Below are 15,507 nucleotides of genomic sequence, written 5' to 3'. Positions count from 1 at the left end.
CTAGAAAAAACGGGTGCGCGTACAAAAAATCGTTGCCAAAATGTCCTATGACCCTAAAAAATAAAAAAAAAAATAAAAAATAGGTTACAATTTAGAACGTAGGACATATGTGATACTCGTAGATCATAGATATTAAAATTCAGTTAAAATACAATCGGAAGTGAGGGGGAGGAGAGGGGATTCAGAAAAAAGTTTATCTTCCCTACTCTGTAATGAAATGTGTTTAAAGAGCTTTTCCTCAAATGCACTTGAAAGTTCGTGATTTCACTCCTCGAGAAGTCTTTAATATCCCCCGTTGAAAAGACTCTGTTTCCTTAATACAGGTTGGAAAGAACTGTCATGCGAGAACCTTGTCCACGGATATTTCCAAAATTAAAAAAAAGCACAATAGAAGGTTCACAACGTCGAAAACGTATGTTCCATCAAAGATCCGGAATGGATGCGTGTGCGGGCTTTCATTGAATGTCTATCGAACGGAATGCCAAAATCCGGAGAGTGCCGGAATCAAACGGAGTAATCGAATCGGAAGATCAAGATCCTTTGGCGCGCTGCGTATGTAATTTATCTGCTCTGTCAGATGCGCAGATGTCATCAACCAATGGAGCTCACCATGCCTCGCGATCATTTAAGCGGACGTTCCTATCAAAAATTCAAATCCATCGAAGGCACCGGTTATTGACGCGCGACCGGTAGTGAGCGTGCGGCTTACGATTCCGGCAAGATTTACGGAACTATACCGGATCCGGAGAGGGGTTTTGCTCGAAACACCGCATTTAGCCCATCCTCCGAGCTCCGATATCGTCGCTCCTCTGACGTAAGGGCGTATCTCAATTTCTGCATGAGCTCTAGAAAGCATGAATTTATATGTGAATCAGGGCTCACGTGGAGATCGAGATACGCCCTTACGTCAGAGGAGCGGCGATATGTGGGCTTGAATAATCATGGCTCACCGTAATGGAGAGATAACGAATGGATAAACCTCTGTTGTCTGAATTCCTCAAAAAATGCCTGCCCTATCTCCGATGGAGGCATTTAGGGTTTTTGCGACTAATTTTGCAGATCATCTATCAGGTTAGGAAAATAGCGCCAAAAAGTGTTTTTAAAATACGCATTATTGTAATTCGGATTTTTTACTTCCTTTTCGTCCGAAACGCATCTGTAACACGTGCTTGTACCTTCCTCGAAAAAAATACATGATACACCTTTCATGAGGGAAGAGGGGTTGACCCCATTTCTCGACAAGTTGACGTTATCGAATGAATTTAGGATAGAAAGTTACCTCCTCAAGTCGATGTTACTCAAAAGCTCCTTCTTAGATTTTCAAATTGTTTAGATTAACGCCCAATTCTTGTTTTATCATTGTTTTGTAAAATAATCTTGATGGAATCGCAAAAAATGGGCAGTTTGGTATTCAACCGTCTTTACAGGGTTATTTGAGCATTTAACTAATATTTTTTGTGTTATATTCTTTAGGGTTTGGCACATTTCCAATGTTTAGTTGCTTTACAATAAATCTTGAAGCAATTGAACATTAAAAGGAATGACACAACAAAGTACCCCCAGCGAAACTTTAAACATTTACCATTTCCGTGTAACTTGAGTTGATTTTATCTGTATGTTCCCCTCAAACTACTGCAGCATTACCCTTACGTTGAAATAAATTTCGAAGATAATCAGGCTTGAGTCATTCGTAAATGACGTCGTAAATTTGGAAGGAGAGATTGTTTGTAGGTTCGATTCCAGTGATACAAATTAAACTTGGAATGCGTTTGATCTATCGTTTGATACACTTTAGAGTAATCTTATGTTGCTGAGTAACGTAAAGCAAATTTCTTCAAGCCAGGAGATTCTAAGGGGAGAATTTGGTCATATCTCACATGAGGTTGGGCATTTTTGGTTAAATGGGTTTGAATAAGTAAAAATTGAGTTTTCAATAACATCATTCGTTGGTTAAGAGAGATGTTTCTCTACAACGAAGCCAATTGGTTCTATATATTTTGAACATCATTTAGGCTGCTCCCGAGAAAACCAAAATTTCAAGTTCCCTCAATCCTAGAGACAAAGAACATGTCTCTTTCTCACATATTGGCTTGGATAATTTTTGTCTATAAATTGAGTCTAAATGACGTCATCATTTGGCTGAGAAAGACGTTGCTCTTCAACGCAGAAAATTTGTTCTAAAAAACGTGAACATCATCCAAGCTATTCCCAAATAAGCCAGAATATGTCAATTAAAACGGGTACAGCATAAAAACGAGCCAATGGCGCCATTGAACTCCGGGGTATTCTAATTCAAATCAGCTCTATTCGAAGAAAAAACAGCCCAATGAAACACATAGCAGAGTTCAAATTGTAAAGAACTGAAGCCTGTTGAGGGATTGACAGAGAACTCGCCATTTTCCAATGTCATCGGGACTGACTTTTGACCCATCGAATCCACATCATACAACCACTCAACGCTGCCGCAGCCCCTCGAACTCATCCCAAACTCGCTGCCATGCTTTGGAAGAACGCCGTATGAACATTCAAGAGTCGCAAAATTCCTCCAGATAAAACATGATTTTTGGGGGGAAATTATGCACATTTCTCCTTGGAATTTTCAGATATTTTAGATCAAATTGCGAATAAACTAGTCTGAAAAATTCGAAGAAGAATATCGACAGTTTCCCCAGTAAATTCGTTTTTTTTATCGAAGGAAACATGACAATGTCTATAGGCTCATACGGCGTTCTCACTCAGCACGGTGGACTTCGACGAATTCATCATGAAACTTGACAACGTCGCGCTCGGAGCCTGACATACGCTCATCCTCCACAGGCGCCCACCCGCCGATTTTGGCGGGAAATACCCGAGTTTCGCTCGGTGGGACCGGGAGATTTCGCTGCCTGGCGGCAGCCGCGGAGGGGCTATCGCGATTGAGTCAAGAGCATCATGAGTCGATTACAATGTTACTGTCATCACCCGCGCTTCCGGTGCCCCCCAGCCCCCCCCCCCCCCCCCCGGTCGGTGTAATGCAGGCCTCGAAAAAGGGCGCCCGTCCCCATGCCGGGGCGAGGGCATTCACCAGTGAGTGCACTCCATCAGATAATCGGCCCCCGATGTGGCAGGCGCCCCGGCTCGAGCGCCGGAGCTGGAGTCATTCAAATCCGACTCCGCTGCCTCACCAAACCGCGTTTCGGGTTCTGGGGCTTCCATTAATGCGATTACCGACGGTGAAATATTTTCGAAACTCTTCGCCGGGATACGAGAGCCGTGTTCGCCGGAGACTACGGTTATTTTGGGTGATTAAAATTTCGTAATGGTAGCTGGAGAGTCTTTTACAAGGTGGCTTGGGAAACGGGATCTCTGGGAATTAATAGGGGATTTTTATTTTCCCGCTACCCTTGCGGGTAGAGAAGGTATTGTCATCGTGAAAAAAGTTGAAATCTCAGTTAAAAGTTTACTAAAAAACTTATTTTATTATGTAACCCTTAGTATAAAAGTTATATAACCAAATTCAAAGAGTGTATAAAATGAATTTTCATTATTCTTCCTGGCTGGTAGCGCACTCTAGTTATGAAGTGTGCAAGTTTTCATATGCGTTACTACCAGGTGGTGGATCATCGTAGAGTTGTGACTTACCTTAAATCCGCGCCGTCCTAGTCGGGATTAGAACCCACGCTTCGGGATGGAGTTGCAATCCGAAGTCCAGTACTTTACCACCAGACCAGCCAGGCTTGATATGAATGGGCCCCTAAATTCAATCTCTTAACTATCGCAGGCCTCTGAGTCCGTAATATTTTGTTTATTGACGGATTCTTATGATATTTTACCAGACTTTATTATTTATTATTTATTTATTTATTGTTTTTTATTTCATGATGTAATTTTTTCATTTTCATTTTTTTTAACTCTCTCTCATTTTTTTAGCTCTCTCTTTTTTTTAACTATCATGATTTTTAACTATCATTTTTTCTAACTCTCTCTATTTTTTTTAACTCTCATTTTTTTAACTCTCTCTCTCTCTCTATTTTTTAACTTTATAATTGCGTCTTTTTCCAGTTTTAATTATTTGGGCCTTTTTCTAGTTTGAATTTATGTCGATGTATTTATGTTATTTATTTATTATTATTATCATTTCCTTTTTTCTTTTAAATTTTTATAATATTAATTTAAACATTTTAAAAAAAATCAAAATTTTTAAAATAATATTTAATAATATTTTTAAAATATTAACAAAAATAATTATGATATACTTTAAAAATATTATAAAATATTATTTTAAAAATTTTAATTTTTTATATTTTTAATATATTTTTAAAATGTTTTAAAAATATTCATTGATTGTATTTCAAAAGTACTTTTGAAAATATTTTAAAAATACATGAAAAACATTTTAAAAATATATTAAATTTCAATATTTTTAAAATATTGCTGTCTAACTGGGCAGGGTTGTTTTTTTGTTGAAATCAAGGATTACCTGAAACAGGAACCCCCTTTGCGGATAGAGCACTAGAAAAAAAAACACATTGGATCTAGAGTCCAGACTCTTAAAAACATCGACAAGAAAAAATACTCTCGATTCAACCGGATTTTTGCTTAAATCAAGAACCAATCCTCTTAATTCTGGCGGATTTCCTTTTGATTTAAGCTTAAATCTGATTGAATCAAGAGTATCTTTTCTTGTCAATGTTTTCAAGAGTCTGGACTCTAGATACACTGTGTTTTTTTCCAGTGAGGAAACATATTGTTATCTTAAAAAATAAATTGAAATTCCATCATAACTAGGCGTTTAAAGGTGCTTGAAGTAAATAAATAAAAAAAAAAAAAAACACACACACACACACATTTGAAAAAATATATGTCTGTTCGTCTGGAACCCTTTATCTGTAAGTACAGTCATATCTCAAAATCAATTTGTTCAATTTCATCCAAACTTCGTATGGAGGAACACATCTATGTCTCTATATTTTTACTTTTTTTTTAGCAGAATAATGTAGCAATATAAGTAAGCAGGCAATGTAAAACGTAGTTAAGCTGATTACGCTTGAAGCCACCGAAACATCCAATCTTTTTTTCTCTCTCTCTCTCTTTGTTCTTTTTTGTCTTTTTTAGAGTAAACTTGAGAATCGTCTCGACGAGTTCAACCCTTGGACCGCGGCAAGGGCGGAATGGATATGGGTTAATGGGTTATCGCGACGATGGGCGATCCCGCCATTCGACTCGCCATCCTCGTCGTCGTCCGACGCGACGCGATCCCGTGAATAACGAATTCCCAAACTCGATTTCCCGACGCGCTCATGCACGACGAAAATACTTTATTCCCGGCCCCGGCCGCACCGCCAGAAGCCGAGCACTCCTGTCGTGCCGTTTGCATATCCGCCCGGCGCCCCCCTCCCCGGCCGCGGCCTCGGGAAATATGATCCACGCGCGCCGCCCATCTCCAGTTCCCGCGTCCGACTCTGCCCCCCCCCCCCCCCCTTCCCGTTGGAACGTTTGGAAGTTGTCAAAGAGCCCCATTTAAACACGTTGACACATTTTTCTGTCCATTATTTTCTCATAACGCACACAGAAGAAAAAGGCGGGGGTTTTTGGTTAATATGGGCGTTTGCAATCCATTGTGGTGGTACGCCAATAAATTAGGTTACTAACCCGAATTTTGCGGCACTGCCATTAGAGATGCGCGTATCACCCAGCAAATTAGGACAGTACCACAATTTTAGGAGAAAACCCTGAACACTTTTTTCCCATGCTGTTTTCCACAAACTCGTTCCTCATTCATTTTTTAACATCGTAAAATGACCCACTATGGGATTTTCCCCATGATGTCGCCCTTTCTTGGACTTTTTGACATTATATCTGGATAAATTTGGCATTATTAGATAATACATACGGTATATCTCCTCAGCATGGCAGCACAGGCCACCACCAAACTATACTGCTTGCTAAGCAAGGACGCCGTACGAACTTTCGAATGTTGCCTAAGTTAGTCGCAGAGAATATTTAGTTTGTAAGAAAATTATGCATGATTTGCCTTGAAATTTATAGATGTTTGAGACTAAAGTGTGGACAAAATTTCTGACTAATCAGTGGACGGATATGCAGAATTTTCTCAGTAAATTTGTTTTTAATTGAAGGAAATGTGGCAACGTCTGAATGATAATACAACGTTCTTCTTTTCCTTGGCACGGCACCACAGTCTTCAATTCGTTGACGAATTATCATTAATACGTGAATTTACCCTCACTACGTGGCGAAAACTTAAAGAAACGACTTTCAATACACCTCGATTCCTCACTTACGACGTGTGTAAGCAGAAAAAAATCATTAATTACCCATCCAGAGGCGACGGCGCTTTTACGCTAGAATACTGCGGGCTGTGTCTTCAGGAAAGTCGAGTCATCGAGCTCTTTTCCGGGACGACTTCCTTTGCCAAAGTGTACGCTGTACCCGCACCAACGGCGCTAATGAAAGCTTTTCTTGAGAAAATTACATCGCCCAGGGCTTTTGTTTTGCCCTTGGAGACCGAAGTCGGGCCAATCCGAAACTCGCCTAGCCCACGGCGCACAGTGGATCGAGTCAGTGGTAGAAGTCGGACATGAAATTTTTGACAAAAATTGTAAAATTTTACGATTACTCCATTACAACTTTAACTTTGGGGGTGCTTTTGGTTGAAAGTTTTACAAGGAAACCAATGGAACCACTTTTAAAACCCCAAAGTTTTGAATGAACGGAGTCATAAGCGTTTAATGTTTCCAAATTTTGTTCGACCTCTCCTATTGACTCGATCCACTGTGCGGCGCAAAGTGAAACGAGCTTTTCGGAGATGTTGGGCGTACAGTTATTCATTGAAACTGCAAGTTTTGATGCTGATTTTGTCACGTAATAGTTTTAAGGGGTGTAAGTTGAAGCGAATTCTATGGAAGAATCAATGGAGCCCATTTTAAACTTATAAGATTTTTATTAATAAAGATATAATATTTAAAATGTTCATACTATGTCCAACTTCTTCAATTGACTCGCTCCCCTGTGTGACAGAAAGTAGTTGCAACCATCCTTCCATCGTCACACAGTACAGCAAGTCATTGGGAGAAGTTGGGCATGGTTTGGAAGTTTCAAACCCTATATCTTTATTAGTACAAAACGTTGAAGTTTGAAAGGGGTTCTATTGGGGTTTTTTTGGTAGTATTTTCTTTCAGATACGCCGCTTGAAATGTAAATTCTGACGAAACAGATAAAAAATACATCACATTACATCAAGAACCGTGCTCCGGCGCCGTACCACAGGGGGTCTAGTCTCAGGTATGCAGATGAAAATTTCCCGAAAAAGTCTAATGAACGGAATGAGGTCGGAAAAAAATCCGGGAAAATTCTCAAAATTCTTTTGCTCGCGTGTAACATTTGCGCATTAAAAGGGTTTACTAAATGATTCCTAGTTCTTAAATGAGCATTGATCGCTATAAATTTTCAGCATGTCATGAAATACAGAATTTTCAAAATGTTGATATCTCATATATACAAGGAGAATTTTGAACAGAAAAATACAAGAAAATTTCGTAGATTCAAAGAGTTTTCACCTTCAAAGCACTGGAAACTCTCTTCGTCAAAAACTTACAAAACGCCAACTATCAAACTAAATGCCTGCTGTACTGATTTTCAATGCATGCCTGTGCCTCAGCGGATATAGAATCTTCTTATTCTTATCTTCATCCTCCTAAATAAAGAAGGAGATGTTTTTGTTTTTTTTCTAAAAATAACGAAGCAAATACATAAATTGATAGATGGCACCACAGTGCGGAGGAGGAAGCCGAAATTATACCTAAATGTGATTACCCGCTCGCACTCACTCAATTACACATATCGATCTTGCTCCCAATTTATTAAAGTGTCACTGGCGCAACATCTGTTACAACCCAGTAAAAAGCGCCCCCTCCCCGCCCCCACAGCTCCGCCCGCTTCTGCGATTCTGCACACTCACGGGCCCATTCGCATTCAGCTGCGTTTTAAATTGAACTTTTGAAATAATTCGGCTCCGATTCCATCTCGGAGTTTAACCCGGGCTGCCTGATTTTCATGAAAACGCATGAATGAGAATCTTGGTTGAATACTGAGAGGGGTGTGTATTTAGTCTGGATTGGGGTTCTCATTAATGTAAGTTAAGCTCGCCTGGAATTGATGACATTTTTTGGAGTTTGGTTTGGTTTCTTTTCAAGACATGTAATGCGCAAGGAATAAATACTTAACTCGAAGTATTTTATTCGATCAGATTTTAAGGCTAAAGTTTCTAAAAATGAAGGTAAAGCTACGGTGGACAAAAACTTTGGCGTTTGATTGACGTTACGGATAAAAGAAATTACCTCTAACGTAGTATTATCTTTATTTTTAGAGACTTTTACTTCGCAATATGATTCAAGAAGTCGACTTGAAAAGCTCTCTTCAACACAAGCTGGTCTCTCCCTTGGATTCAATTTTCCAAGAGGAAAAAACCCGATCACACTTCTTCTTCCGTGTCTGTTTAGCGTTAATTACTAGGGGAAAGAACTAATGTATATTTCAACGCGGACATTGTATTGTTATCAAGAAACTGTTCGAAATTTACCAAAAATTTCGCTCGTGTCTCTTCAGATTACATGCAAAAATTAGTAAAATTTTGGGCAGATGACACAGCCACATATATGTATACCTATGAAATTGTAAATTGCTTGAGACAGTTTTGCAACCGTATAGTGAATTCAGACCCACAAGGCTCATTTTTCCTTTCTCATTACCAAGGTAAGTGTCTACATACATGCCGTCGTTTTCTGGGCGAAGTTCGTAACTACATTTCAACGTTGCGAAATTCCATTCGCAAATTGTATTTTTTTACATTGAAACTGTCGGATATTTCACGGAAAAAAGAGGTCGGGGCTAAGTCTCAACTAATTGCGGTAGTGCTCCAATTAATTGTGGTAGTAACGAAATAAATTAGGTTACTAACCCAAATATTGCGGTACTACCAAAATCAATTGGACATATCAATATCATCCCACCAATAAATTTTAGTGCCAAATTTTTCATCCAACTAATTGGGGGTAGTGCCATAATTTCAGGGGATAACACCTAACATTTTCCCCCCTTGTTTCTGAGCACACACATGTTTTTCAGAAACAACTCAGCTGTATTCCCACAAAAAATTGGATTAATCGAGTAGATTTCGCAACCGTGATATGAAGTTACGTCCCTTCGCCTAAGAAGCCCGATACGATAGTGAACTCGAGGGATTCGGCGCGCTCACTGAGAGCTCTCAGATCGTTTTCATTAGCTGATGAGGAGTGCATTCCAACAATACCAGTATATCACAAGACTCACGACTTAATATACCTCCCTGTAATTTAGCACCTAGCCCACATGCTTCAATTTGCAATATCCGCGACTACCCTTCCCGGAACCGGCGTCGGAACGGCACGCCGGCGTCGAACGGACTGTTTGTCCGCCCTTAAGTCGGCGTCCTCGAGTCATAACCGTCGGCGATAAAGCAACCCCACCGCGCAAGAACCACGTATCCGAAATTCGATTCAGTTCACGGTTACGCGGTTCTGGAGAGCTATCGACATCGATAGCGAAAGTGACAATGGGCGCGGGCAGTGGTAGCGGATAATTGCGGTGGGATAATGGCGCCGTACGTAATGGATATTGGACGATAAATAATACGTGCTCGCCGCGATGCCGGGCAGAACCGCGAACGAACCGAGTTAAGAACGTTGTAGATAGGTGGTTTTTCGGTTGGGGGTAATGGGGGCCGACCGAGAGGTGTAGCTGCATACCCTCGGCTTTTCCGCGGTTAACGGGGGCGGTGCATCACCTGACTTTAATCTTGTTATGATTACGTGTTTAGGCCTCCACCCTCACGCCAAGTCGATTCCGTGCCGGGAGATCGCAGTAAGAATGTTCTAATGTTGTTGAATACGGTGGGATCTGGATCATCCGAGGTTTTTGGGGAGAGAAGGGGAGGCGGCGCGGATAATCGAAGCCCGTGAATAACTGAGAGAAAAAGGAGATGTTGCATGTGTGAGGAATTTGCGATTTGCCTGTTGATTCTTATATACAAGTTCGCGAGAAACACGATGGTGCCACTGGTTTTCTCTGAAATCAACTCCCAAGCTCAAAAAAAGCTCTCAAATTGAGGCCAAAATGGAGGAGATGTCCCAAGCTATCCTGAGAGTCTATTTCAACATCGAAAAGAACTCTCCATGCAAAGAAAGGGAGCAAATAAATTAGCAGTGATGCCGTGTTTTCAGTTTTAGAGTCCTCAAATGAAGTGGCAGCCCTGCCAATGTATTTGCTCCCTATCTTTGCATGGAGAGTTCGTCTTAATGGCGAGGTGGACTCTCGGGATAGCGTGGGTTATCCCCTCCATTTTTGCCTCAACTTCAGAGCTTTTCATGAGCTTGGGAGTTGATTTTAGAGAAAATCAGTGGCACCATCGTGTTTCTCCATAGAGTACATAGAGTCGTAATGTAAGTGGGAGAGCTGGCGCCACTTTTAAGCATTTTCCATGTCCCGAATTCCGAGACTCCTATGTGACGCCGGGTCACTTTTTTGACACACAATCGATTGTTTGCGATACACGGGTACCCGGCCATCCGATGACAACAACAACAACAACAACAACAACAACAACAACAACAACAACAACAGAGAAGATAGGAATTACCACGTATTTCACACCGCCATTTTGGATCGAAAATGTATCGAAAAAGCGACCCGAACTCGCCGCACTCGGCGCACACCGGGCTCGGAATTCGTCGAGCAGAACATGGCGCCAGCTCTCCCATTTACATTACGACTCTATGTACTCTATGATGTGTTTCTCGCGAACTCTTGCATAAGAATCAACAGTCAAATCGCAAATTCCTCACACATGCAACATCTCCATTACGCGGTGTGAGCCAGTTAGGCTGAAGCTGGTTGAATCTGATCAATGGCTCTGTTGTGTGCACTTATGCAGGAGATGCGGCTAAGTGAAGAGACTTTCTAGTTTCTGTGTGTGTAATCACTCGAAAAATAAGGTGGTCACATGAAAATAGTCTAAAATGTACCCATTTGCGCTCGATCTGCGTGGTTTTGAACACGCATTTTCAAATTTATCGCGATCGCGGGCAGTTTCCCACAGTGGCCGACGGCACTATCCTCTGCATGGAAAGGCGAGAAGGAGATGGTCAAACAGCGGGTTCAATCGACTAATCACGGCCGAGCAACTATTCGAGCTTCTGCGTTGCGAAATTGCCTAACCAATGGTTTGAAGGATTTTTTGCGGCATGATTTGCAATTTATTGCAAAAATGTCTCTTAAATATTTTTAATTTCAGTTCCCCACAAATTGTCACATTTCTAAATTCCTAACGACGTTTTCAATTTACTAATAATCACAAAATCTCTTAAAATCTTTTTCCTCTCAAAAAATCTACTACTTTCTCAAAAATGCCTTAAGAGCTACTTACAATAGCTCAGCAGTCGTTGTTATTCTAATAGAGGAGCAAACAGTACAAACATATTACATATTTTTTTAAAGGGAGATTTCAACATCCTTTACGATAATTACTAGTAAAAATACCTTCATTTTTCCAGATCAACTGACAACAGTGCTTACAAGCCTGTTCAGCCTCCCTAAAGTGAGTTACCTCGTTGACTGCCCGCTACCTTTTACGACGCGGAGATAGCTTTGATGCTCCGAATCTACGTTGCCGGGAGTAATAAAATCCGATATTTTACGATAAGATAATTCGTATCGATTCGCTTAATTTCCTCTCAAGAATGCAACACTGCTCATGTCGCATTGCGGCCGAACGCTTCTCGGAATATTTCATGTTATGAGCGCGATATACCTTTGAGAAAAATTCCGATCTTAGCCGGTTCGGTGAAACGTGCAGTTCAAGAGGATCCCTGTGTGAGAGGCCCAATGAAGGGTCGGAAAATTTAGGCAAGGAAGGGAGCAGATTCGTTTACCCTGCCGCACTGCGGTTCGCTTTCAACAGGTTAGGAAGGGAGCGCAGATAATGTTGATAACGCAGAAAGGTTTTGTGACGTAATACCTTTGACCCGAGAGTATTAAATCATGGTCCTGGAGTAGGCTTCATTAGAGATTTTTGCCGCGGGTTGATGACTTATTATGATAATTAAATGTCAGATTCCTCCTCATTTATTCGATGGAACAGTACCTATTTGGACCAATTACCAAGGGTTTCAAAGGGATTTATGAACCGTAAAATTGTTGGAATGACCTACTGAAGTGTCAAAATTTAATCTCAGCTATTTTACAGCAGTGAAGTCTTAGAAAAGTACCATGCTTATTCATAGTTGCACTCTTTCCCGCGTTATAAGGCGACGAGATACTACGGTGCGACTATAAGAAAGAGTATATTTTCAAATGGAATCCCTCCACATTCCCCTCTTTCACTTGAATTCAATTTGTACACCCGCAAGAAAGGGGCATAAACAGTGAGTTATTACATAATTAATGTTCTACATAAAACCCTAGGGAGAAAGGAAAGGAAAGGAAGGAAACAGAGGATAAAATCTTGTTTTGTTTTTTCATGCGGCTTAATTTACTTCTTTTACTCAGAAGTCGACCCTTCATATACATATCTCTATTCCAAGGTTTCAATTTTTCACAAGAGCATGACTGTCTAAAATTTTGCTGACTTTTGAGTGTAATCAGATGATAAATCAGTGTTTTAAATCAGGAACGCTTAGAGCTCCTTTATATTGAGAGTGGAAGAGATTATAAACTGAAATGGACCGGAGAATTAGGGGCGTGGCATGGAAAACACGGAATGAGAGAGAGAATGGAGACAGGAATTCGGGAATGTGTTGATCAAAGATTATGAAAAACGTTTAATTTGTGTAATCCTTATTCCCGTTTGTGACATCCATGAGCCGCGTCGCCCCGACTCGCCTTATAAAATGACTCTATATACGCTCATAGTTTTTAAGTAAAATACAATTTTAAAAGGTCATTTTGAAACTTATTCATGTTCTTTCGCTTGCGATACAATGGCACTATGGTGATTCGATGGACGCCGTATTTTGTGTCAGAGTGACATGCGATCTATCGCATCGACTGGTTCGATTTTTTTAGTCACTCGTAATTATTCTCGAATTTTGAGATCGCAATTCTGTTGTCAGAAGGCTAAATAATTCACTTACCAGTTCTGACAAATAAATTCAACGTTATGAGGGCGTGGTTTTTTATTAGAGGAAAAACATCGCACTCGACACTGAAATGAAAATTGCTCTCGAATGCGATATTTTTCCTGAAAAAAAAAAAAAAAAAAAAAAAAAACACGCCGTTATTACGTTCAATTTGTTTGTCAGAACTGGTAGGTGAAACATTTCGCCTTCTGAGAACAGAATTGCGATCTCAAAATTCGAGAAAAAAGACGAGTGGCTGAAAAAATGGAGCTAATCGATGCGATACATTGCATGTCGCTCTGACATGAGATTTAGCCAGCGTCCATCGAATCACCTCAAAAAAGCTGTACAAAATCGTCATGTTTTCATTCTTTGAGCCTTGTAGCCACCCTGTATATCCATTTGGGCTATTTTGACGTCACGCTTGAGAAAAAAATCCGCTACCCGGGGAAATTACACTCATTGATCAAGGAAACAAGGCGTTTCAGAACGAGCGGGAGGGAATTCAAATTTCCGAATTGACTTCGTTTTATGGATGTGAGGCTGAATGGAGAGCCGAAAGAGCTTCGAGGCCCGAGACAAGGCATTTCAAACACATGCATTGAAGGGCCGTATAACAAGTAGCCATTGACAAATCGAGTTGTGCATTCGCAAGCAGGTAATTCCCTGAGAGGAGGAACCAGACACATCTGTATGTACGGCGCGAGGAAGAGTGCTTTTGGCCGAGCGGAGGAGGTCTATGCAGGGTTGCCAATCTGAGGAAATAAATATCAAAATAAGGTGGTCGTAAAATGGACCGCGTTTAACAGAAAGGAACCAAGCCACATCAGCAATTGTCAAATTTGATCGACAATTTAATTTATTACAAGAGAACGTTTGTGCGGTTTCCTTTGAAAACTATACAGAATTAGCTTAGTATAATGCAAAAAAATTCAGTGACATTTGCGCAAAGAACCGTACAATCGGTTTCATGCAAAAAATTAAATTGCTCGATTAGATTTGGCAATAGTTGATGTGGCTTGGTTCCTATCTGCTTAACGCGGTCCACCATTTTGCGGGGAAAACAAGGCCATATAATTAAAACATCTCAATTAGAGAAAATTAATAGATAAATGACAAAAATAATGACGAATAATGATGTAAATTGTTACCTCTGATTGGATATTATGACTTTTTTTGCCTCATTGTTTTCCCCGCACAATAGTGTGGGCCCAGCACTATTTTATACCACCTTGTTTTTGTTACATGAAGTTCGGGCCACGTTACTTAGTGTTTTTTCTAGTATGAAAATAAGTTTAAACTATCAGAAGAACTGAAATAAGACAGCAAAAAGCAAGTTTGTTTTAAAACTGTTTTATTTTGATAATTGAGAAATACATGTTTAGCGCATGTTCGTGATTAATGGAGCCCTAGTAACTGGGAGCAATTTTCAAGATATTGTTTTTTGATAGGTTGGATCGATAAGGAACCCTCTTATCTAAAAAGCAAATTTTCATGAGTAAATTTTGTTGAATTGTTCAATCAAATCGTCAGGATTGCAGGGGCAGGGCGGCGAAAAACGCTCTGCTGCAGTAAAGAACTTAATTGAGCTAATTGATGAATTTTGGCCGACGTCCATCCACATTTTGGATCGCTTTGGAAGGTGGGTCGATAATTTTGGAAGTGCTTGTCAATGCTGCCAGTATGGAAACCAAATGTTGTAGGCGCACACCGTCTCATCGCGTCGTTTCGCTCGGAGGGATCATCGTTTTGTTGTAAAGAAGGTTGACAGTAATTATAAAAATTAACCAAATCTACACGCGGAAATTTGTCTAAATTCTTTAAAAATTTAAGTCAGGGAATCATGAAAATCTTAATCTCAATAGAATATCGAAACGTGATTGCTTCTCACTCGATTCTTTCTTAAAACCGCCAAAGCAACAGTGCAATTAATGTCAGCCACACGATAAGCACGAGCCGGTTGTTGAATCGCCTTCAAATATTCGGGTATGCAATTTTAACTACGCGAGAGTTGATATAGTTATCTCACGGGCGCCTTGCAATGCTGCTGCTTTGATTATCTCAATAGCCTTCCTATTCATTGGTGGCGTGTATTGAACCATGCCGTTTCGTTTAAATTTGTAGAACGGAATAAAATTTGCCCAAATTTGACCATCAAAAAAGGATCTTAGTTAATCGCAGGGAACTTTGGTCAAGCTGACAAGTAAAAATATCCGAGTCTCATATTTTACGGAAAATATTTTTTAGGATTCAAATCAACAAGCGAGGTTTTTCTAAGAACCAAACAAAAAACGCTTTTTTGTATATGAATACGAAACAAATGTTTTCCGTCCAAAAATTATACTATCTTTTTACTTTT

The 15,507-nt window shown here is 40.2% G+C and overlaps 1 protein-coding gene across 5 annotated transcripts in view; it reads left to right on the top strand.

Moving 5' to 3' along the window:
* LOC109036950 (neuronal acetylcholine receptor subunit alpha-7) overlaps nucleotides 1-15,507 on the top strand; it is a 611,445-nt gene that overhangs the window by 447,073 nt on the left and 148,865 nt on the right. The window lies entirely within an intron of this gene.

This window comes from Bemisia tabaci, chromosome 6 (assembly GCF_918797505.1).
Source record: "Bemisia tabaci chromosome 6, PGI_BMITA_v3".
Classification (NCBI taxonomy): domain Eukaryota; kingdom Metazoa; phylum Arthropoda; class Insecta; order Hemiptera; family Aleyrodidae; genus Bemisia; species Bemisia tabaci.
The sequence above is the reverse complement of the archived record's forward strand: the minus strand, read 5'-3'. Positions and strand labels throughout refer to the sequence as shown.